This window comes from Chrysochloris asiatica, unplaced genomic scaffold, assembly GCF_000296735.1.
Source record: "Chrysochloris asiatica unplaced genomic scaffold, ChrAsi1.0 scaffold00356, whole genome shotgun sequence".
Taxonomy (NCBI): Eukaryota; Metazoa; Chordata; class Mammalia; order Afrosoricida; family Chrysochloridae; genus Chrysochloris; species Chrysochloris asiatica.
The window spans coordinates 1,847,712-1,874,334 of NW_006408874.1; the positions used below are offsets into that span (position 1 = coordinate 1,847,712).

At 40.7% G+C, this 26,623-nt stretch overlaps 2 pseudogenes; both read left to right on the forward strand.

The window, feature by feature from the left end:
* Nucleotides 1–5,130, forward strand: part of LOC102815549 — a 13,768-nt pseudogene extending 8,638 nt beyond the window's left edge.
* A 12,452-nt stretch (nucleotides 5,131–17,582) lies between these two features.
* LOC102815935 lies at nucleotides 17,583–24,041 on the forward strand (annotated as a pseudogene).
* The last annotated feature ends 2,582 nt before the right edge of the window (nucleotides 24,042–26,623 follow it).

A 26,623-nucleotide genomic window follows, 5' to 3' on the forward strand; every position in this document is an offset into this window, starting at 1 on the left:
TTCTGGGATATACCCTTTGGGTGGTTGATGATGCATGGAGGGGATTGGAACCATGGCAGTGAGATGATATACGATGGAATGAATGTAAAACTAAAGTTCTCCCATGTAAACTATCATATAATTCACAACAAAACATAAAAGAAACGCTATATAGGGTCACTATGAGTCAGAACTGGACTAGACGGCACTTACCAATATATACCTATAAATACATAAGAGTCACTGATTTTGCTTCTCTAGAAAACCCTGTCTAATGTCATCAGGAGTTAACTAGTACCTGGAGAACTTCCTGCTTAGAAAAGCATGTTGTTGTTATTAAGTGCTGTCGAATCGGTTCCAACCCATATCGACCCTGTACAGGGTTTCTGAGACTGCAAATCTTTACAGGAGCAGAAAGCCTTATCTTTCTCCTGCAGAGCGGCTGGTAGTTTCAAACTGCTGACCTAAGATTTGCAGCCTGATTCATAACCACTACACTACCAGAGATCCTTTAGAAAAGTACAGGGTCAGTGAAAATAAGAAACACCCTCAACAAGATGGATGGACAGTGGATGCAACAATGGTCTCAAGCATAACAACGATGTAATGCAGGGCCAGGCAGTATTCTGTTCTTCTGTACATAGGGTCACTGTGAGTCTGAGCCAACTGGATAGCACGGAACCACATTTCAAGCTTTGCAACTATGTAAGTGTGGGTGTGTGTGACTTGCCCTAAATATTGATACACAATGATAAAAACCTACTAGGGTCACTGTGAGTCTGAGCCAACTGGATAGCATGGAACCACATTTCAAGCTTTGCAACTATGTAAGTGTGGGTGTGTGTGGCTTACCCTAAATATTGCTACACAATGATAAAAAAAAAAACCTTTACTAAGCAAAACTATCAGAATGTGAAGTCAGTGTTTATCAAAATATTTTCCCTCCATCTAGGGCTATACACTTCTGAAGGTGGTGCTTTAACCCTTCGTCAAAGAAATCTGCACTCTGATTTACACCATGTCAAAATGGTATTTTTGGTATCCTCAAGGGACTCAAATAATTTTCCTTTTAAATGTTGAGTTTCAGGAACAAAAAGAAGTCTTGTTCCTTGAAGAGGCAAGGTCAGGTATATAGAATGGATGGGGTATGGTTTCCCAACAAAATTCTCATAGGACAGCCACTGCTATCGTAGAACGAGCAAGTGCATTGTTGGGATGTGAAAAAAGAAAATTCCTCGGCACAACTTTCCTGGCTTTTTTCTCACAAATACAGTTTTCGATTTGCTTAAAAGTTTTTTTTCCTAGTAACCCCCAGTGATCGCACTGTGCCCTTCAGGACATTCTATCAAGATTACCCCTTTGGGTCTTAAAAGCTCATGAGCAGTCATCTAAGGGACAACTATTGTTCTCTCCCTGTGAAGAGAAAAGAAGAGTGAAAAGATGAAAACTGAAGACACTTGGAATCAATTGTACAAGGACTAACAGAAGTAGTGAACATCAGTCTCCACAACCCTGAGACCAAAAGAACTAGATAGTGCCCGACTACCATTACCTGACAGTGGTCACATTAGAAGGTCCTAGACAGAGTGAGAGAATGTGGAAAACTCAAAATTATAAAAAGACTGGGATTACTGGTCAGAAAGAGACTGGAGAAACCTAAGACTATGGCTCTTGGTTACCCTCTTCAGGTCTGGAACTGAACTTACCCTCGTGGCTCAATTTCAATTTTCTCCTCTCTGGTAGCGTAGTGGTTACGAATCGGGCTGCGAACCTTAAGGTCAGCGGTTCGAAACTACCAGCCGCTCTGCGGGAGAAAGATGAGGCTTTCTACTCCCATAAAGATTTACACCCTCGGAAATCCTGTACAGGATCGCTATGGGTCGGAACTGACTCGACGGCACTTAACAACAACATATATATCTATATGTTCTAAATAGATACATAGAGGAGAAAACAATATTAGTAAGGTATGCTCATCATGGAATGGCCAACCATTCATGTTCATTAGCTTCAGTCTTGCTTAAAAGATTAATGGAAAGGTCAGTTCTTTAAGGTAGTTGATCTTCACACAATGCTTTTAGCACTCATCAAATCAAAAGCTTGCTGAGGCCAAGCTATGTGATTAAAATCGAAAATGCAAAATCATGTGAGATCTCAACTTCAGTAGCTCTCACATCAATGTTAACTCTACAGTCTTCTTACAGTTCCTGGGCTTCAGTCAGTTTCTTCATTTATCAAGACTGATGGTCTTTTTTCCTTAACTCATCTCTGAGATCTTTCTGACTTTCCTTAAAATGCAGAATCCATCTAAAACTGTTTTTTTATGTGGGACAGCATTCCCATAAACTTGTTGCAAAGCTTCAATCATTTGAGAAGATGTCCATTTGACTTTTGTTAAAAACTGCTATTAAGCCCTGACCTCAAAATTGTTTTTTTTTTCCACTGCACAAAAAGTATACTATTTTTAGGAGGCACCCTAAGGAGACTAAAATAAGTGTTCTACTGTGAGAACTTCTCTGAAGCTATCCAACGATCATAAAGACATCTTTAAACACATTTTGTTGGAATAAACCCATACACTCATGAACTGGAATCCTAGTAGCAATACTTTTCAACAACTCTGTGTGCGTGTGTGTTTGTGTGTGTGTGTAACTGTAAATACATGAGATCTTACAAAAAATTTCTCAGTAGGTTATAGTCCAAAAATTTTGTAAAGGACTGCTTAGAAAGTCTTTATACATATTTGATGCCATCTTTTCAAAATAGTGCTGATATTATCTTCATTTTGTAGATAAAGAGAGCAGGCTCAGAAGTTAAAAGACTTAAATTAAGTTATTAAACTATTAAGTGGCAGCATTAAAGCTAAGGTATTCTATCTTTTCCTCTCAAATAAACTATAGGTTTTGAAATACCTTAAATGTTATTTAACATTACAGTTGTATATTTCTCCACTGAAATGGAAACAGAGTTACTATAATTACTTTAGAACATAAATATTGGTTACATTGCTCTGTGGTTGTTAAAAATATAAAATTTCAATTGAAGTCTTAGTTGCTTAGTCCCTGGAAAGAAATTCTTTGGCCCCATCCTGGAAGAATAGATTATAACAACTCTAAATACATTCAGAATTTCAGAGAAAAAAAACACTTTTCTGCTGTTACACTTTGATTGCCATCATTTTATGTATTGTGTTTGTATTAATATATAAGGCTCATTCCCATCCCAAAATTAATCCCAGCCAATCTTCAGAGCACAAACAGTAAACATCTAAGTGTTCTGAGGAAAGGGTTACTATGGAGATGGGGAATAGAATGTTAAAGGTCATTGTTGTTGTTGTTGTTGTTAAGTGCCATCGAGTTGGTGCAGATTCATAGTGTCCCTGTATAGTGTTTCCAAGGGGCAGCTGGTGGGTTTGAATTAACAACGTTATGGTTCCAAGTCCAGTGCTGATCCTACAGTGCCACACCAGGATAAAAAGTTGGAAGAAACCTTTATTGTTGTTGCTGTAGCTGATGCTGTTAAGTATCACCAAGTAGATTCTGAGGAGCGGCTGGTGGGTTTGAACTGCCAATCTGGAAGTTAGAACTCCAGTGCTTATCCTACAACACCACACCCGGACTTCTTCTCCTATGGAAGTAACCTTAGAAACCATCAATTTTAACTCTAAAGCAGAGTAGAGAGACTTACAGTCAAGATAGAGTAACAGGAAATGAATTTATTCTTCTGTTCAAAATAAATAAACAAACAAAACAGACAACTGAAAACCAACAAAATATAGGAAGCAAGTTTTCAAGACACTGAACATCAGGTAACAAAGGCCAGTAGCACAGGTCGGGGAACCTAAGTACAGCTCAGCAGTATCCTCAAGTTGGTGAGGTGGAGCTGATGATTCAAGGAGACCTAAGTGGCTAGGATTCAAAGAGAAGAGTACCAGAGAAGAGGGCTTCACACAGACAAAACTTCAGAGATCTGAAGAGGGAAATCTTTGGATACGTAGTAGAACACTGATAAGTAAATGCACTGAGGAAACTAACTGAAACTAAGAAAAGACTCAACCAAAAACTTACAGGACATAAAATACAGCATTCACAAGGGCCAGGAATAATGCATGTTCCCACCACAGACTAAAAATCCTCAAAATTCATGTGATAATGGGTAGAGGCTCGGCAGGTTTGGCATTAGTAGGGGAAAATAATTAGCTGTAGGGAGTCCTGGTGTGGGACTGTGGGATAAAGCACTAGACTACAAGATTAGTTTGAACCACAAAGGCAGCAGTTCAAACTCACTCAATGCCCCTTGGAAACCCTATTCAGGGTCGCTATGAGTCGGAACCAACGTGACGGCACGACAAAGCAACAAACCTGACTCCGGCCCCATCAAACAAACCTTTACAGCAAGAACTCGAAGAATCAAATTATGTGTAAGTAACTAAATTGTGTTGTACAACAAACCTCAAGAAGCAGTTCACAGTAACAGTAGAATGGGAGGCAGAGTCCCTATGTCATGTGGCAGAGACAGTTAGGAAGCCCACCAGGAAGGGAACCCTTTGCCCTCTAGTAGATGTGTATCTGTCACTAAGAGACGATGGATAATCTACTAAAGTTAGCTATTCCAGTAGAGAGTACCCAAGTGATACAAGAGATTATGCACCACCACCATACAATGTTTATACATAATGTAATTATTCATAATGTTTATACATAATGTGATTATGGCCATTCCAGCTCACATGATGACTATCCATCCAGAGGCTACAGTGACAGAGATAGCTAGGGTTGTGACAGTGACTCTTCAGACCAATCAAGTGGAAGCTCCTCCAGAGAGCTATGGTAAGTGACGTAGTGCTCCACCTACATGAGCTCCACACCCCCACCCCCGCCCAGAGCTTCTGGTGGAAGCAGTCACTATGATGATTACAGCTGATCACCTGATGGATATGGTGGAAGTTGTGACAGTTCCTCAAGCAGCCGAAGTGATCTCTACTCAAGTGGCTGTGATCAGGTTGGCTGACAAGAAAGAGGGCTTCCCTCTTCTATGGAAAGAGGGTACCCTCCGCCATATGATTCCTACAGCAGTTCAAGCTGAGGAGCACCGAGACGTGGTGGCCATGGAGGAAGCCGATTTGATAGAGGGGGAGGCAGAAGCAGATAAGAAACACAAAACAAAACATTGGACCCAAAAGCCCTGCTCAAAGAAACAAACGAAACGTAGAACCTATTCTGTCATAACTACCCAAGGACTCTTATAAGGAAAAACTGTGTTATGATAAAAAAAAATTTCCTGTTAAGTACTCCTCCATAATTTTTATGCTCTCGTGAAGAAAAAAGTAAAACCTGTTTAATTTGATTTGATTTTAAGACATTGCTTTCAATAAGTAAATGTTAAATGTGTAAGACTTGACTTGTGTACTAGTGTTGTAATTCTCTTAAGTGTCCCTGGGGGCCACTTCCTATTCAATTCTTCCCAGTAAATGAGGCAAGCAATACTAAGATCTTCCACAAACATCTAGCCATCGAAAATGGAGAGAGGAATCATTCTGCCTATATAAACAAGCTAGCTATTACGGGGGTGGGTTGGGTTTGCTACTCTTAAGATTTCAGGGTGTCTTTAAACTGAAATCTCAATGTTCTCAGAGATCAGAGGTTTAAGTACAGAAAGTACTATTCACCCAGCGAACTCAAAATAAAAGGAAAATGCTAGCTATATACTGCTTTTCTGACATTCCCCTGAGATGCTGCAAGAGCCTGCCCTCTCCCCTGCCCCCATCATTTACGTGTGTGTTAAACATCTACAGAATACTAAATTAAAAGTTTGGTCAAAACCAACCATGAAGCTGTGGGAAGGAAAAAAAAAAAAAAAAAAACTTGGAAGAAAAAATGAAGTAAGAAGGATTCTGTGGGCAAAATGGGATCACGGTGGCTCTGCAGGATAAGCCCTGGCCACTCCAACACAGGGTCGGTGGTTTCTCCATGGGAGAAAGTTGAGGTTTTCTGCCCCAGCAAAGATTTGCAGTCTAGGAAACCCTATAAATGGTTGCTTTAAGTTGTAAGCAACTAGACAACACTTAACAATTAAAAATGGGCAAGATATTAAACAATGCAGGAAAATCTAAATAAAATGGAAGGAATACACAGTCACTGTACCAGAAAAGAACTGGTCAACATTTAATCATTTCAACATATGGTAAGAATCAATGCTACTGAAGGAAAAAGTCCAAGCGACACATAAAGGCATTAGTGAAAAACATGGCTCCAAGAATTGACGGAATACAAATTGAAATGTTTCAACAAACTTATACAGCACTGGAAACCCTTACTACTATAGGCCAAAAAATATGGAAGACACCTGGTCACCCAAGTGAAAGACCCATAGCTGTGCCCATTCCAAAGAAAGGAGACCCAACAGAATGTAGACATTACTGAACAATTCCACTAATATCACATGCAAGTAAAATTTTACTGAAGAGGCTATAAAAACAGTTACAGCAGTACATTCAGAGGGAGCTGCCAGAAATTTAAGCCAGATTCAGAAGAGAGCATGGAACAAGGAGGACATCAGACGGATCTTGCTGACATTAGACGGATCTTGGCTGAAAGCAGAGAGTACCAGAAAGATGTTTACTTGTACTTTATTGACTATGCAAAGGCATTCAACTGTATGGATCATAACAAACTATGGATAACATTGTAAAGAATAGGAATTCCAGAACACTTAATTGTGCTAATGAGGAAACTGTACATAGACCAAAAGAGGCAGTTGTTAGGAAAGTTCAATGGTTTAAAATCAGGAAAGGTGTGTGCCAGGGTTGTATCTTTCACCATACTTATTCAGTCCATATGCTGAGCATACAATCAGAGAAGCTGGATTATATGAAGAAGAACACGGTATCAGGATTGGAGGAAGACTCATTAACAATCTGTGATATGCAGATGCCACAACCTTGCTTGCAAGTGATGAAGACCTGAAGTATTTATTTACTGATGAAGATCAAAGACAACAGCCTTCAATATGGATTGCACCTCAATGTAAAGAAAATTAAACCCTCACAACCAGACCAATGAATAACATAGTAAATGGAGTATAGATTGAAATCGTCAAAAACTTTATTGTGTGCTTGGATTCACAATTAATGCTCATGCAAACAGCAGCCAAGAAATCAAACAACTTATTGCATTGGGCAAATCTGCTACAAGAGACCTCTTGAAAGTGTTAAAGAGCATGGATGTCACTTTGAGGCCTAAAGTGAGCCTGCCCCAAGCCATGGTGCTTTCAATCCCTTCACATACGATATGAAATGTGGGCAGTTAAAAATAATAGAAGGATCACTGCATTTGAATTATGGTGTTGCCAAGAATATTGAAAGTATCGTGGGCTGCCCGAACAAATTTGTCTAGGAAGAAATACAGCCAGATGACGAGACTTTGTCTCTCATACTTTGGACATGTTGTCAGGAGGGACCAGTCAATGGAGAAGAACCTAATGCTTGATAAGTGGAGGCTCAGAGAAAAAGATATGGACCCCCAATGATATGGACGAGACAGTGGCAGCAACAAACAAAACAGACTTCTATAACAAAAATTACACAGTACTAATACAAGAGACTGAAAGAGACCTACATAAATAGAAGGGCATTTGAACTTAACAATACTACAAATACAAGCAACCCCAATACAAATCCCAGCAACATTCTTGAACAGCCAAAGTAATATTGAGAGGAACAAAGTAAGAGCCCTCACACTCCCCAATATTAAAACATACTATGCAGTCAGTGTAATCTAAGTAGTATGATTCAACAACAGGCATGCAGGCCAGTGGAACAGAACTGATAACCCAGAAATAAATCTATTTATGATAACTGATTTTTGACAAGGGGACAGAATCCATTCAATGGGGAATAAACAGTCTCTTTAATACATAGTGCTGGCAAAACTGGAAATTCACTTGGAGTAAAATGATACAGTACCCATACTTGGAAGAAGCCCCAGAAGCCTAGTGGGTTACAATTTGGGATGCTAATCGCAAGGTTAGCAGTTTGAATCTATCATTTGCTCGCCAGCCTTGGAAACCCTATACAACGTCACGGTGAGATGGCACACAATCACCATCATCACCACCTATACTTCGAAGTCCTATGATAAGCACTGGATGGCTAACCCCAACGTCAGCTTATCAAACCCACCAGCCACTTCACAGAAACCCTATGCAGGGTTACTCTACATTGGAACTTACTCAACAGCATTTAACAATAAAAACAACACAACCCAAACCTCACACAATACACAAAAACTAACTCAAATATCAAACCTAAATATTAAATCTAAAATTATATAAAGCTCCTTGAAGAAAACACAGAATAAATTTACGTCCCTAATATTCATTAAAATAGGATAACAAATATAATTCCAAATGCACAAAAAACATAAGATGAATTAAGATAGCTGGGACCTCACAAAAAATTCAAATTTACGCTCATCAAAAGACTATATAGATCAAAAGAGTAAAAAAGACTGGAGGAAAACGCTTCAGAAACAATCCTGGTATGGTGCTGTGGGTTAATGCGCCAAACTGCAAAGCTGTGTGAATTGCAAGGTTGGCGGTTCAAGCTCATCAGCTGCTCCTCGGAAACTCTAGACAGGGTCGCCATGGGTCGCAACTGACTCGACAGCACTTAACAACAATCTCTAAAATTTATAGAAAACGTCAACAACTAAACAACAATAAGACTAACAACCCAAGTAAAAAACAGGCAAAGGTCAAGAACAGAAACTTCAAAGTGATTACATTTAAGGAGCCAACAAACACAAGAAAAGATGCTAATGATGATTAGAAGAGACGAAAATCAAAACTACAAAGAGATATCATCTCATTCTAACTAAAATGGTCATGGTGAAAAAACATGCCTGTCAGTTTCTCATACTGCAATGTTTTGTGTGTTGCTGTGATGCTGAAAGTTATGCTACCAGTATTTAAAATACCAGCAGGGTCACCCAGAGTGGACAGGTTTCAGCTGAGATTCCTGACTAAGACTAGGAAGAAAGAAAGGCAGACTACTTCTGAAGGTTTAACCACTGAAAACCTTATAAACAGTACCAGAACATTGTTCAACATAGTGCCAGAAGACAAAAATATTATGAACAGCAGCAGAGTATTGTCAGATACAGCACCAGAAGATGAGCCCCTCATGCTGGAAGGCACTCAAAATATTGCTGGGCAAGAGCTGCCTCCTCAAAGCAGAGTTGACCATGATGATGCGAATGGAGTAAACCTTTTGGGATCTTTGTTTGCAGATAGAGCACAGCTCAAAATGAGGAGAAACATCTGCAAACATCCATTAATAATAGGAACATGGAACACAAGAAGTATGAATCTAGGAAAACTGTAAGTTGTCAAAAAAGAAATGAAACACATAAATATTCTATATCCTGCACATTAGTGAGCTGAAATGGACTTGTATTGACCTTTTGAATTTAAAAATGATATGGATTATCATGGTGGGAATGACAAATTAAAGCAGAAAGTCACTTCATTCATCATCAAAAAGAACATTTCAAGATCTATCTTGAAGTACCATGCTGTCTGTGATAGGATAATATCCACATGCCAAAAAGGAAAATCAGTTAGTACCACTATTATTCAAATTTACATACCAAATATCAAAGAGAGTGATGAAGAAATTGAAATTCTACAACTTGTCATTTACACTTCTTCATTCAGCATCAGTGGCTCTTGAGCAACCATCCTGAGATGGCTGAACATTGATACTGAAGGAAGAAGTAAAAGGTGCAATGAAAGCATGGCAAAGAACAGGCCTCCTGGAACTGATGGAACACAAATTAAAATCTTTAAACAAACTGATACAGCACTGGAAGCATTCACTCAACTATGCCAAATTATCAGAACAGATCCATACTGTGTCCATTAGAAAAAGGGGTGACTCAAGAGAATATAGAAATCTTCTGGCAATGTCATTAATATCACATTAATAATATGAACAAGTAACATTTTGTTAAAGATAATTTTTAAATGGCTGCAAAAGTATATTGACAGGCTAGAGGTTCTGGCCACATTCAGAATAGGATGTGGAATGAGGGATATCACTGCCGACACCAGACGTTTCTTGGCTTAAAGCAGAGAAGACCAGAAAGATGTTTGCTTTATTGACTATGCAAAGGCTTTCAATTATGTGGATCATGACAAGCTATGGACAACACTGTAGAGAATGAGTATTCCAGAACACATAATTGTGCTCATGAGGAACCTGCACATAGACCAAGAGGCAGTTGTTCAAACTGAATAAGGGAATACTGAATGGTTTAAAATTAGGAACTGTGTGTGCCAGGGCTATATTTTCTCACCACACCTATTCATACTGTATGCTGAGCAAATAATTCTAGAAGTTGAATTATATAAAGTAGAACATGGCATCAGGATTGGAGGAAGACTCATTAACAACCTGCATTATGCAGATGATAGAACCTTGCTTGCTGAAAGCAAAGAGAACTTAAAATACTTACTGATGATGATCAAAGACCACAGACTTTGATATGAGTTGCACTTCAATGTAAGAAAACAAAAATCGTCACCACTGGATCAATAAACATCAATATAAATGAAGAAAAGACTGAAGTTGTCAAAGACTTCATTTTCCTCAGATTAACCATCAACACTCATGGAAGCAGCAGTCAATAAATCAAACGACATTTTGCATTAGGCAAATCTCCTGCACAAAACCTCTTTAAAGTGTTGAAGAGTAAAGATGTCAGTTTGAGGATGAGGAAGTGCCTCACCAAAGCAACAGTATTTTCAATAACCTCATGTGCATGTGAAAATTGAACAACGAATAAAGAAGACTGTAGAAGAATTGATGCATTTGAGTTATGGTGTTGGAGGAGAATATTAAAAGTTCCATGGACTGCCAAAAGAACAAACCAATCTGTGTTGAAGGAAGTATAACCAGAATGTTCCTTAGAAACCAGGATGGCCAGACTTTGTCTCTCATACTCGCACAGACTGCCAGGAGAGACCAGACGCTGGAGAAAGACATCATGCTTGGTAAAGTGGAAGGTCAGTGAAAAAGAAGACAACCCCAATCAAAATGGATTGGCACAATGGCAGCAACAATGAGCCATGATAATGAGGTTAGTGGTCAAAGTGTCATTCTATTGTGCATAAGGTCGCTATGAATCGGACCAACTGGAGAGCACCCAACAACAACCAACTTCTTCAGTGCAAAACTGATCAAACATGCAACCAAGATGGACTAATAATTACTGGTCATTGGAATGTGAATGTTGGAGCAGTAGTCCTAAAATATGGCGTTGGTGATAAAAACGATGCTAGAGATCTCAGGATAGAATTTTGCAAGACCAATGACTTGTTCATTGCAAATGTCTTTTTAAAATAACATGAAAGATGACTAAATACATGGACCTCACTAGATGGAATACAAAGAACTCAAACTGACTACATCTATGGTAAGAAACAGTAGAAAAGTTCCTTACCATCTGCCAAAAGAAGGCCAGTTGAAGACTGTGGAACAGACCATTTATGCTCATATGCGAGTTCAGGCTGTAGCTGAAGAAAATTAAAACAGGCCTACACGAGCCAAAATAAGACCTTGAACATATATCAACTGGATTTAAAGACCATCTCAAGTATAGATTTGACTTGTTATAGATACTAATAATCAAAGAACAGAAGAGTTGTGGGATGACACCAAGAACATCACATAGGAAGAAAGCAAAAGGTCATAAATAAGACAAGAAAGAAATAAAAAACCAAACTAGATGTCAGAAGGGACTCTGAAATTGTTCTATGGCATGTTGTTGTTGTTAAGTGCCATCAAGTCGGTTCTGACTCCTTGTATAGAGCTTCCAAAGAGCAGCTGGTGAGTTTGAACTGCCAGCCTTGAAGTCCAGGGCATTATCCTACAGTGCCACACCAGGATTCCAGCATAGAAATGCTAAAGTAAATGGAAGAAATGAAGAGGTAAAGAAGCTGAAAAGAACAATTCAAAGGACAGCTCAAGAACACAAACTCAAGTATTACAATGAAATATGCAAAGATTTGGAGTTAGAAAACCATGAAAGAAGAACACACTAGGCATTTTTCAAGCTGAAAGAACTTAAGAAAAAATTCAATTCTTGACTTGAAATATCGGAGGATTAATATATTAAGTGATGTAGAAAGCATCAAAAGAAAATGAAATGAATACATGAGTCACTGTACCAAAAAGAAATGGTTGATGTTCAACATTTCAAGAGGTAGCATATGATCAAGAACCAATAGTACTGAAGGAAGGAGTCCAAGGTGCTCTGGGAATCGAAGGAATACAAACAGAAATGTTTCAACAAACTGATGTAGCATTGTAGGCTCTAACTCATCTATGCCAAGAAATTTGGAAGACAGCTACCTGAACAACTGATTGAAAGAGACCTATATTTGTGCTTATTCTAAAGAGAAGTGACACAACAGGATGTGGAAATCATCGAACAATATCATTAATACCACATACAAGTAAAATATTGCTAAAGACAATTCAAAAAACAGCTGCAGCAGGGCATTACAGGAATCTGTCAGAAACTCAGTATTGAATCTGAAGACGACATGAAATGAGGGATAACACTGCTGGCATTAGATGGATTTTGGCTGAAAGCAGAGAATACAAAAAGATGCTTATCTGTGCCTTATTGACTAAGCAAAGACTTTATACTCTGTGGATCATCACAAGCTATGGATAACATCATAAAGAACGTGTACTCCCGAACACTTAATTGTACTATCAGGAACCTGTATATAACCAAGAGGCAGTCGTTTGAACAGAACAAGGGGATACTGGATGATTTAAATCAGGAAAAGTGTGTGTCGGGGTTGTAATCTTTAACCATACTTACTCAATCTGTATGCTGAGCAAATAATCCGAGAAACTTGATTATGTGATGAAGAATATGGCATCAGGATTAGATGAAGTCTCATTAGACACCTGTGATATGCAGATGACACATCCTTGCTTGTTGAAAATCAGAGGACTTAAAAAACTTACTGATGAAGATCAAAGACCACAGCCTTCAGTATGAGTTGCACCACAATGTAAAGAAAACAAAAATCTTCCCAACTAGACCTGGGGACTCCTGAGTCCATGGACATGGATACAGCCACAGAGGGCTACAGCAGAGAGTGAAGTGTCCAGCTGATATGAAGTGAGAGGAGATGCACAAGAACACCCATACTTGCAGATAGTAGCCATGTGACCTAGCTTCAGTGGCCGATGATCAGAAGTCGATCAGAGGAAGAAAGAAGAGAAAAAAAAAGTATAATCTGCTACAATTTGATGAACTTGACTCATACTTATGGATGTAGTAGCTTAAAAGAGGGAAGGACTCTTCACAGCAAGGGTCATTCCCACCCCTGTGTACTTAGACACTAGCTACCTAAAATGGGTGATTGTATTCTTTCACCATACTAATTTAACCTGTATGCTGAGCAAATAATACGAGAAGCTGGGTTCTATGAAGAAAAACGTGGAGTCAGGATTGGAGGAAGACTCATTAACAACCTACGACATGCAGATGATACAACCTTGCTTGCTGAAAGTGAAGAAGACTTAAAACATTGATGAAGATCAAAGAGCACAGCCTTCGGTATGGATTACATCTCAATGTAAAGAAATCAAAAATCCTCACCACTGACCCAATAAACAAAATTCTTATCAATGGAGGAAAGATTGAAGTTGTCACGGACTTCATTATTCTTGGATAAATTATCAACACTCACGGAAGCAGCAGTCAAGAAATCAAACGACATAATGGCACTAGGCAAATCTGCTGCACAAGACCTTTTAAAGTGTTGAAGAACAAAGATGTCAGCTTGAGGACTAAGGTGTGCCTGACCCAAGCCATGGTATTTTCAATAACTTCACATGCATGCGAAAGCTGGACAGTGAATAAGGAAGACCGCAGAAGAATTGATGCTTTTGAGTTATGGTGTTGGAGGAGAATATTGAAAGTGCCACGGGCTGCCAAAAAGAACCAACAGATCTGTGTTGGAAGAAGTGCAGCCAGAGTGCTCCTTGGAGGCCAGGATAGCCAGACTTCATTTCCATGCTTTGGACATATTGTTAGGAGGGACCAGTCGCTGGAGAAGGATATCATGTTTGGTAAGGTGGAGGGTCAGAGAAAAAGAGGAAGCCCCCACCCCCAACAAGATGGATGGGTCAAGTGACAGCATCGATGAACCCAAGTGTGGCAACGGCAGTGAGGTTGACCCAGGGTCAGGCAGTGTTTCGTTCTGTTGTGCATAAGGTCGCTATGAGTCAGTACCGACTCAATGGCACCTAACAACAACAACAACAACAATAAAGGCATGAAGTGACTGGCTTACAAGTTTTCAAGAGGGAGTTTAGTTTCAGAGGGTGTGGGGGAAGGTAGAATCTCCACTGAGTGTTTTTCAACCTGTCTATCGGTCGATACCAACTCGATGGCACCTAACAACAACAAGATGGGGCTGGTGAAGGGAGATGGGGAGAAGACTCTTGTTCAACAGTGAGTAGTTGTTTATCAGGACTGACTGCGATTGTTACAAATGTAAAGGTAGACATTTCGTAACAAAAAGAGGGGAATGGTTAATCTTGCAGTTCAGGGGCAGAGGACCCTGGGATTATAAAGGGAGAAGAGTGGAATCAGAATGTGGGACCCTATTCAGAGAAGCAGTGAAGCCAGAGATGGAGGCAGAGATGATGATGTGGAGAGATGGAGCAGCTGGGGACTCTAGACTCATGGAGGGAGAGGGCAAAGGGAATAAAAGCAAACACTGTTGAATGATGATACATGGAGGGAATTGCAATCATTGCAATGAAACTAAATATAATAGGATGAGTGTAAAGCTGATGTACTCCCATGTAAACTATCACTCAATTCACAATAAAAACTTAAAAAATTCTTCACAAATGGACCAATAAATAACGTCAAGATAAATGGAGAAAAGACTGAAATTGTCAAAGACTTCATTTTGCTCAAATCAGCCATCAACACTCACAGAAGCAGCCGTTAAGAAATCAAACAATGTATTGCATTAGGTAAATCTGTTGCCCAAAACTCTTTAAAGTCTTCAAAAGCAAAGATGTCAGTCTGAGAACTAAGGTGCACCTGACCCAAGCTTGCTATTTTCAATAGCCTCATATGCATGCAAAAGTTGAACAATGAATAAGAAAAACTGTATAACAATTGATGCACTTGTACTATGGTTTTGGAGAATTTTAAAAGCCATGGACTGCCAGAAGAACAAACAAATGTGTTAGATGCAGTACAGCCAGAATGCTCCTTAAAAACCGGAAGGCGATGCTTTGTCTCTCATTCTTTGGACACATTACCAGGAAGGACCAGTCTCCCGAGAAGGACATCATGCTTGGTAAAGCAAAAAAGAGGAAGACCCCTTAAAGAGACTGCCACAGTGGCAACAGCATTTGACTCAAGCATAACAACAATTGTGAGAATGGCACAGGACCAAAAAGTATTTCATTCTGTTGAGCACAGGGTTGCTATTAGTCAGAACCCACTCAAGAATACCTAACAACAACAAAACGCAAGACAAAGAGAAAGTTAACAACAAATGCTGGAGAGGATATGGTGAGCTTTCAATCTCATGGCTGATGGAACTGCAAACTGTATGGAAACTGGTATGATGCTTCCTCAAAAAACTAGAAATACTTTAAGATCCAGTAATTCCACTTCTATGTATGTACTCTAAAGATCTAATAAAAGAGACACGGACAGATGGAAGCACACATATGTTCATTGCATCATTATTCACAATAGCATAATACTGAAATAACCAAAGTACCCATCAATAAATGAATGGATAAGTAAAATGAGGTAAAAACACACAATAGAATACTGTTGTTACGTGCCATTGAGTTGGTTCTGACTCATATTAAAGAGCAACTGATGAGCTTGAACCTCCTCCGACCCTGTGGTTCAAACAAACTTTGCAGTCCAGCGTATAAACCCACAACGCCACACCAGGACTCCAATGGAATACCAGGCAAGCATAAAGAATGAGTATGTAAAACATATTATATGTAAGATATGCATATGCTAAGTGAAATAAGTCAGTCACATAAGGCTAAATATTGTATGATTCATGTGTGGCATTGTAGGATAAGCAGTCAACCACAAGGTCAGTTTAAGTCTCAAGGTCAGTAGTTCAAAGTCACCAGCCGCTCCTCAGAAAACCTATACAGGGTCACTACAAGTCAGACGAGCCCTTAACAACAACAACTGTTATAAGAAGATAAAAACCAGGACACGGGATAAACAGAAACAGGGATCCCAGAAAGGAAGTGGGGAGGTGCAGCAGAGACTATAATACCATGTGTGATTTCTTCATCAGAAAACTAATTTACTATGTAACCTTTCACCTAAAACATAAGAAAATAGTTGGGTTTTTTTGTTTTTTTTTTTAAAGTATGGGAATTGCTTCATGAGAATCTAATTTGCTATGCAAATTTTCTCCAAAATCACAATTTTTTTTAAAGAAATAAAAATTGAGACCAAAGTGTTAACTGGTGGTCACTTGCAAAGGTTTGGAAGAGGAAGTAGAATCATGCTCTCGTCATGGATACACATTATTTTTGGCAATTAGAAAGTAGTATCGAATGTGAGCATAGCTTGACCAAAACAATGTCACTAAGAAGCACTCAAGAGAAAGGATGTGTACACTAAAAAACCTGACAATATAATTTGGCAACAATACCAACAATGACCAGGATAACAAGTGTATGGTCATATACAAATGTGTACATGCATATGGGGTCCTGGTGTGGCGCTGTGGGTTAATGAGCCAGACTGCAAAGCCATTTGAATTGCAAGGTTGATGGTTCAAACTCACCAGCTGCTTCTCAGAAACCCAATACCAGGTCACTATGGGTTGGAATCTACTCAAAAGCACTTAACAACAACAACAACACACATATAGGTAGATGCAAGTATATATACATGTGTGCAGACTATTTCATGGGAGTGGCTGGTGGGTTTGAACTACCATCCTAGTGATTAGCAGTCCACTGCTTATTCTGCAGTGCCATCAAGATTCCTGTGTGTGCAGACAGAAGCATCTATATATTGAAGAAGGAGCACTGGTAGCATAGTGGATTATGGCTGGGTTGCTAACTGCAAGGTCAGTAGTTCAAATTTACTAGTTGCTCCATAGGAGAAAGATTTCTCCTGTAGATTTACAGCCTCGGACACCCTACATAGGGTCACTATGAGTCTCTCATACTTCGGACATATTATCAGGAGGGACCAGTCACTGGGAAAGGATACCATGTTTGGTAAAGTGGAGGGTCAGAGAAAAAGAGGAAGATGCCCAGCAAGATGGACTGGCACAGTGGTGAGAGCAAAGGGCTCAGGCACAGCAATGATTGTGAGGTTGGCTCACAACCAAGCAGTGTTTCCTCTATCACTATGAGTTGGTACTGACTCAATGGCACCTAAGAACAATGAGTCAGAACCACACACCACCATATATAGAAGGGGACTTGAAAAAGTTTGTAGAAACATGGAATTCAAAGAAAAGGGAGCTGCAGCAGCCACTAAAGAACAGCAGCTATGGCTGTATGCTACCCTATGGCCACTGGCCTCAACAAGGGCCACAAAGAAACCAAAAACATGAGCAAGCCAAAGTACGGCCTCACTAAGGATGATATCAAGTTCGTGCAGGACATGATCCGGGAGTTGTGTGGCTTTGCGTCTTATGAGCGCCCTGTCATGGAGGCACTCAAGATCTCCAACGACAAGCAGGTGCTCAAGTTCATCAAGAAAAGGAGGGGAGTGGTTGACTTTGCAGTCCAGGAACAGAGGTCCCTGGGACCATCAAGGGAGAAGGGCGGAGTGCGGGACCCTACCCAGAGAAACAGTGATGCCAGAGATGGAGGCAGAGACGATGACTTGGAGAGATGGAGCAGCTGGGGACTCTAGACACAGAGAGGGAGAGGGGCTGTGTGCTGACAACAGAGGGGCAGGCTTGAGGGGTACACCCTTTGGTTGGTTGATGATGCATGGAGGGGACTATAACAATGGCAATGAAACGATATACGATAGGATGAATGAGGATGAATGTAAAGCTAATGTTATCCCATAGAAACTATCACATAATTCACAATAAAACAATTAAAGAAAGAAAAGGGTGGGGACATGCATTCATCACACGAAGAGGAAGTGAGATGAGCTCAGCAATCTCTTGGCCACCATGGGGAAGGCAGCTGCCGAGAAGGAAAAGCAGGTCCCTGCCCACTCTTGTTCCCCGTCCCACCCAAAAAATAATAATTAAAAAAATAAAATCTTTACAGAAAAAAAAAACAAAACAGAATTTTTACACGAACCTTTTGAAATTCCCTAATGGAGTTCTAATGTGGCACTGTGGGTTAATGCAGTGGACTGCAGTTAGTTTGAATTACAAGGTCAGTGGTTCAAGCCCACCAGCTATGACCTGAAAACCCTATACAGGGTTTCTATAAGTTAGAATCAACTTGATGGCACTTAACAACAACATGTTCAAGGACTCCTTGTATGGCACTGTAGGATCAGCACTGAACTGCAAACCACAAGGTCAGCCGTTCAAATGCACCACCTGCTCCTTGGAAACCCTATAAAGAGTCACTGTAAGTCAGTACTGTCTCAAAAGAACTTCACAACAACATGTATGTATAATGAATCCTGAAGTGATGCTGTGGGTCAATGGGCTGGACTACAAAGTCGGTTTGAACCGAAAGGTCCGAGGTTCAAGCTGCTCCTAGGAAACCCTTAACAATAACAACAATAAGTGTGTGGGGGAAAAAAAAGAAATAGTTGATGTTCAACTACAACAAGATCCAATGAAACTGAAGGAAGAAGTCCCTGGCGCATTGAAGGCAGTGTGGCAAAGAACAAGGCTCTGGTAATTGACGGAATACAAATTGAAATCTTTCAACAAACTGATAAAGTACTGGAGGCACTCACTCATCTACGCCAAGAAATTTGGAAGACAACTACCTGGCCAACTGACTGGAAGAGAACCATGTTTGTGCCCATTCCAAAAAGAGGTAACCCAAGGGAATGCAGAAGTCACTGGACAATTATCATTACTATTACATACAAGTAAAATTTTGCTAAAGATAATCCAAAAACGGATGCAAAGGTACATTTCAGAGGTTCAAACTGAATTCAGACAATGACACAGAATGAAGAAAATCATTGCTGATGTCAGCTGGATCTTGGCTGAAAGCAGAGAAAGCCATAAAGATGTTTACCTGTGCTTTACTGACTATGAAAAGGCCTTTGATTGGGTGGATCATGACAAGATATGGACAACATTCCAGAATACTTAATTGTGCTGTACATAGATCAAGAGGTAGCTGTTCAAAGAGAACAAGGGAACACCGAATGCTTTAAAATTAGCAAAGGTGTGCACCAGGGTTGTATTATTTCACCAAACTTATTCAGTCTGGATGCTGAGCACATAATCAGAGAAACTAGATTATATGAAGAAAAACACAGCATCAGGATTGGAGGAAGACTTATTAACAACCTGTGATAGCAGAACACACAACCTAGCTTGCTGAAAGTGAAGAGGACTTAAAATACTTACTCAAGAAGATCAAAGACACCATCCAGAATCTTCTGAGGTGGGACATTTCCACTAGAAAGGACAAGCAGACCAGCCCGGAACAGCTAGAGCGACAGAAGATACATTTTCAAAGAAAGATCAGCAGGAAAAACCCAAAACAAAAATGGCAACATGACTGGCTACTACAAGAATAAGTAAGTTGTTCATCGGGAAGCCATCAAGGCAAGCAATCAAGTTCCCTGAGGACAAACCCCCCTCTAAGACAGAAACTCAAAGGGAACACAAGATTAGGTATGGAAGTTTGCAGACGACCACATTGGTCTACTGGTGAGTGTAAGAGGGGGAAAGGCAGCAATGAAGAAATGGGCTGAGTTCAACCACATTCCATAGACTCTCGTTGACCTGGAGATGATAAGAGAGAAGAGGAAGGGCTGGTTGGTCCAAAGTGTGGTGAGACCTGGGGACACTTGAGCCCATGGACAAGGGCATAGCCACAGAGGGCTAGAGTTGAGAGTGAAGCATCCAGCTGATATGAAGTGGGAGAGGCACAAAAACACCCAAACTTGCAGACAGTACCCATTTGATCTAGCTTCAATGGCTTGATAATCAGAATTCGACTAGAGGAAGATTCAAAAAAAAAAAAAGAACAAAACAATTTTTGATAAACTTGACCTATACTCACGGAGGTAGTAACTCTAAACACCAACAGAGAGGGAAGGAGTCATCACATCAAGTATCAAAGCTATCCCCTCTATACACAGGGTAGATACGGATGGGCAACTTAGACATTGGCTACCTAAAATAAGGGGGCAATAAAGGGATGAAGTGACTAGCTTATAAGGTTTCAAGGGGGAGTTTAGTTTAAGAGTGTGTGGGGGAAGAAAGAATACCCAATGAATAGCTTTCATCTTGTCTAGACTGGTCTGGTTAAATGAGATGGGGATAAGATTCTTATGATTCAGTAGTGAGTAACTGTTATCATGACTAATTGCAACTGTCACAATTGTAAAGGTAGAAGTCTTGTAACAAAAACAGGGGTGTAGTTAATCTTATAGACCAGAAACAAAGGACCCTAGGACCATTAAGGGAGAAGAGCACAAGCAGAATGTGAGACCTTATCCAGAGAAGCAGCGACACCAGAGATGGAGGCAGAGATAGAGGTAGAGATGGGGACATGGAGAGAGGGAGCAGCTGAGGACTCAAAATCCATGGGAAGAGAGGGACTAAGAGCTGGTGGCCAGCAGGCAGACTTGCAGAATGTGCCCTTTGGTGGTGTAAATTATTATATATGCTTGAGTGTTTAAAAAAAAAAACCCAACACCTAAAGTCAACAGAGAAAATACTGTTAATTGATAGTACACGGAAGGGATTACAATCATTGTAATGAAACAAGGTGTATGATTTCTTGAATGTAAAACTAATGATCTGCCCTGTAAGCTTTCACTCAATCCACAATAATAACCTTAAACAAAAAAACAAACAAAAAAGATTAAAGACTATAGCCTTCTGTATGTGTTGCACCTCAATGTAAAGATGACAAAATCCTCACCACTGAACCAATAAATAGCATCGGTATAAATGGAGAAAAGATTGAAGTTGTCAATGACTTCATTTTGCTCAGGTCAAGCATCTACACGCATAGAAGCAGCAGTCAAGAAATTAAACAACATATTGTACTAGGCAAATCTGCTGCACAAGACCTCTTTAAAGTGCTCAAGATCACAAATGTCAGTTTGAGGACTAAAAGGTGTGCTTGACCCAAAACATGGTATTTTCAATAACCTCATGTACATGAACTCTGGTAGCATAATGGTTACGAATCGGGCTGCTAACCTCAGGTTAGCAGTTCCACGGGAGAAAGATGAGGCGGTTTGCTCCGGCAAAGATTTAAAGCCTCGGAAACCCTATGTAGGGTCACTATGAGTCAGAACTGACTCCATGGTACTTAACAACAACAACAACAATGTGCATGTGAAAGTTGGACAGTATATTAAGGAAGACTGTAGAAGAACTGATGCATTTGAGTTATGATGTTGGAGAATGTGAAAAGTACCATGGACTGCTAAAAGAAAAAACAAGTCTGTGTTGGAAGAAATACAACCTGAATGCTCCTAGAAGCCAGGATGGCCAGACTTTGTCTCTCATATTTTGGGCATATTGTCAGAAGGTGCCAGTCCCTGAAGAAGAATATCATGTTTGGTAAAGTAGAGGGTCAGAGAAAAAGAGGAAGACAACCCCAACTAGATGGTCAGCAGAGGTTGGCTCAGGACTAGCAGGTACTTCATTCTGTTGTGTACAGGGTCCCAATGAGTTGGTGCCGACTCGATGGCACCTAACAACAACAAATATATGCTAAGAGTCTTGGTATGGTGCTGCAGGATAAGCACTGGATTGCTAACCACAGGTTGGCAGTTCAAAGCCACTCCTCAAAGGCCCTATATGGGTCATTATCAGTTGGAACCGACTCAATGGCACTAACAACAACATATGTATAAGTACAGATATGTGTGTACAAGTGTATACATTCATACAAGACACAAGTACAGTTACTTCTCAAACATAACCAAACACCTTGCAAGATTGGTTTTCTAGGTTTGAAGGCTTAGGACCTTAGTCCCATGAGATAACTCAGTCAATTGGTATAGATGTTGTTGTTGTTAAGTGTCATCTAGTCAGTTCCGACCCATAGTGACCGTGTATAGGGTTTCCTAGGAGCAGCTGGTGAGCTTGAACCGCTGACCTTGCAGTTCAAAACACTTTGCAGTCTGACGCATTAACCCACAGCGTAGAATTCACAAAGTTCATGTTCTGCATCCTAGTGGTCTGGGTCCCCAAAAGCTTGAAAGAAGCATCTAACATGCAACTATTTATCTGTACTCATCAGGAGCAAAAGAGAAAGCAAGAAACCAAAGTCTCAGAAAAAAATGAGTTTATAAGGCTAACAGTCTCATCTACCCTGAGACCAGAACTAGATGCTGCCTGGCTACCACTATGACTGCTTTACTCAAGGACCCTGAGAGAAGGGGAGAAAAATAAGGAACAGAGCTCAAATTTCTAAAAAGTCCAGATTTGCTGAACCAGATGAGACCAGAGATTATCATCCTGAGATACTCTTTAAACTTTGAACTGAAACTATCCCCTGAGATCAACTTTTAGCAAAATAACAGTGCCACATGGTGCGCTACAGAAAAACTATATGGGATTAAAAGGTCAACAAATACTCCAAAACAAAGATTAGACCACATGTCAGCAGGGAAACTAGAGTACTGGAAATATAAGAACAGAATGCAATTAAAGAGAACGCTGACACATTGTGAAAAACGTAACTGTCATTACACTGCAAACAGGAACCTAATGTATGTGCAAACTTTTACCAAGAACTCAAGAAAAATATTTTAAAAATCAAAACCATTAACATCACATGTATGTCTAACAATTTCCATGTTTACCAAGTCAAGGGCTTAAGAATAGAAGGTGAAGTATAAGACTTACAATCAAATTTTCATTTTGTCAATAAGATCACCACAAACGGACTGCTATTGTTTTACTGCAATTTCCAAAACGAATTATCTGCACAATGTAAGGAGGAAGATATCACAACTCTATGCTTTCTGCACTTTTTTTTCCGTGAGCCAAAAACTACTCAAAAAAAAATTAAGTCTATTAAACACACACACAAAGAATGATCTAAAATGCAAGAGGGTCCCCTGTCCTAGAGTCTCATCGTTCCTATTATTCCTTACACATAAGATTGTATGCATCTTTTAATGGCATCTTATGTTCTGCTTTATCAGAATTAGAATATGCTGTCAGAAAATACATTTTGAAAGTATACAGTGGTGGTGATGTGTCATGGAGTTGGTTCCGATTCATAGCAGCCCTGTATAAGGTTTCCGACGCTGTAAATCTTTTCAGGAGCAGAAAGACTCATCTTTCTCCCGTGGAGTGACTGGTAGATTCAAACTGCTGACCTTGCGGTTAGCAGCCCAACTCGTAATCCACTACCTACCAGGCTCCTAAAAAAGAGGTTAAAAACAAAGAGGTAACAGCTGACTAAAAGTTTATCCGCGGAGAGAAGCAAAGAAGGTGGTGAGCTCGTTTTTTTAAAATGATAAAAATAAAACATTGACACAAAAACCAACGGTCTTGTCTGGCATCACCGATCTCAAACGAAAACTCAAGCCGCTCGGAAAACCTGCGGCTATTGCTGAAGCCAGAGCAGAGTCTACGGGACTCGTGTCCATAAAGTGACCCCAGGGGAACAGGACAAGCAGCCCCCAGCCCGTGCCCCGGCGCTGCCGGGGCGAGGCTTGAGGAAGGCTGTGTCAGCTAGTACTCACCGCGCTCGCCGGCTCTGGGGCACCGCGGCCACGGCGCCCTTCCGATCCCCGGCCCAGGGCACACCCAGCAGACGCCCGCGCCCTCGGAGCCTCACCTGCCCAGCGGTCCAGAGCACAACCTAGCAGACAACTGCAACTTCCGGCGCGCGCGAGGAAACAAGGCCGCCTCCGGGGCGCGTATCCGCCCCTCCTGTCTACGCCCCGCCCACGCCCACTCTCTCCTCCCCATTCGCCCTGGCCTCGCCCTAGCCCCGCCCTGATGCGCCCAAGCGTCCAATGCCTGGACTAGAACTTCAAAACGGCCACATAGTGTTGATGAATCTGTGTAAAATATCTTTGTATTATCGCTTGCAAATATATGTGTGTGTGTGCGCGCGCGTGCGTGCACTTAAACCTTTGTGTAGTTCCTGAAACGATATATAGAGTATGAATGACTGGTGGCCAGCAGATGTCGGAGGCAGGGCGCTGATCCAGCATACCAGTTGGTGGGAGACAACCTTCCTATCCATGTACATACCAAAATAAGCCCAGGTGACCCAACCCAAGAGGTGTATCTAAGGAAAAGGGCTCTACGGCAAGCGCTGAATTTGCACCCCAATCCAAACATCTGACATTCATCTTACCATAATGTCGTTAAGTGCCGTGCAGTGGGCTCTGACTCATAGCGACCCTGTATAGGGTTTTGGAGTAGCAGCTGGTGGGTTTGAACCATTCACCTTGCAGTTAGCAGTCCAGTACTTATCCTATAGCGCTACACCAGGACTCCATAATAGCTGCTCAAAAAGGCATGTCAAGCTCATAAATCTTTTATTTAACACATTATGACACTACTTGAAAGTTACAACTGTACCTTCCTTGTTTTCACTGATGAAAACTGGGTTATGATTTGCTCAATATATTTTTTTTTTCAGTTTTTTTTTTTTTTTTTTTTTTTTTGCCTCTTTCTACATTTAGCAGGAGAGAGCTGTGGTTCTGTAGGTTGGCGGTTGGAGCTCACCCAACCACTCCTGGGGAGAAAGATGAGGTTTCTACTCCAATAAAGATTCACAGGCTCAGAAATCCTATACAGGGTCACTGTGTGTCAGAATAAACTCCACAGCACTATTAGCAACAACAAACAGTAGAGTAGAATCACAATCTTGTCTTCACCCATAACCAAACCAAACCAAACCAAACATTGCCACCAAGTGGATTCTGACACTTATAGATACCCTAGACTACAATGTCCTGGTATGACACTGCGGATTGATGCGCTGGACTGCAAAATCGGTTTGAACCTTAAGGTCGGCTGTTCAAGCTCACTAGTCGATCTTCGGAAACCCTATACAGGGTCCCTATGAGTAGGAACCAACTCGACAACACTTAACAACAACAATACTACAGGACAGAATTGCTCCATTGGGCTTCTGAGACTGTTAATCTTTACAGCCTCATCTTTCTCCCAGAGTGACTGGTGGGTTACCCATTAGACCACCAGGGCTCCTTTCCTTGACCCATTTGTTGTTGTTGTTAAGTGCTGTTGAGTCGATTCCAACCCATAACGATCCTGCATAGGGTTTCTGAAGAGCAACTGATGAGCTTGAATGCCAACCTTGCAGTTCAAACTGCTTTACAGTCTGATGCATTAACCCACAGCACCACATCAGGAAGCTTTTGTATATTAAAAGATTAGTTTTAACTTGCTGAATGATCTCTTACACCTGGCAATGGTTAATAGAAACTACTCAAGTGGTACCCAGGGCACATGATATACAAACCATTCCTTAGATATGCCTCTGCCTGGCCCAGAGAGGACCTGAGAGCCTGAAGAGGTCAGGTCTTCTTAGCTGCACTGTGAGGCCGGGGAAGTGCCCTAGTCAGTCATTTCATTTCTTTGGACCTGTGCTTCCTCAACTGTTGATATGACTATTGTGGGAAATTGCTTGGAGAGCTGACATTGTATTATCTTAGTTAGTGGGAAAAGGAGGGGAAAAATCCACCCCATCCATTTAAATGCTTATTCCAGAGACACCCTTAATGTACTTCCTGCCCTCTAGGTGCCAGGACCTGTCCCAAACCAAGTATAGCACTGCTAGAAGCTAGAGCTCCTGATCCTGCCCACCTCTTTCAGCCCAGGTCTGTTCTCCTTCTAGGCACCGTCACAGGTTCTGTGGACTAAGACTCATTAAGCCTGTTTCCTCAGTTGTGTTCTAGGGGCAGTAACAATAGTATGTGGTTCTTAAAGTGATTATGAGGTTGCAACTTTGTATTTGAAGGTTTCACTCTGTGTCTGGCAGGTAACAAGCAATCTGGAGCTTATTATCATCATTAAATACCTTAGAATCAAAGGGACATTTCAGAACGTATTACTAATGACAACTATTTTCATTGGCTGACAGTTGTGGGCTGTTCTTAACCCAGGTGCTTTCCTCTGGTAGAGCACAGTTTTACTCTAACATACATGGGATTACTATGGTGTTGTTGCTAGTTGTTGTGGAGTAGATTCTACTGATGCCAAACGTAGGTGTGCAGAGTAAATTTGCTCCATGGTTTACAAGAAGCAGATTGCCAGTTTTGTCTTCTGGGTGGATTTGAACCACCAAATTTTTGGCTCGTAATCAAGCACATTTTCTCCTGTGGTATATGCTGTGGACCATGGCACATAACAATAAACATAAACTGAAAGCGTCTGGGCAGCCAATTTCTAAGCCTTGGTCTCTTCCCAT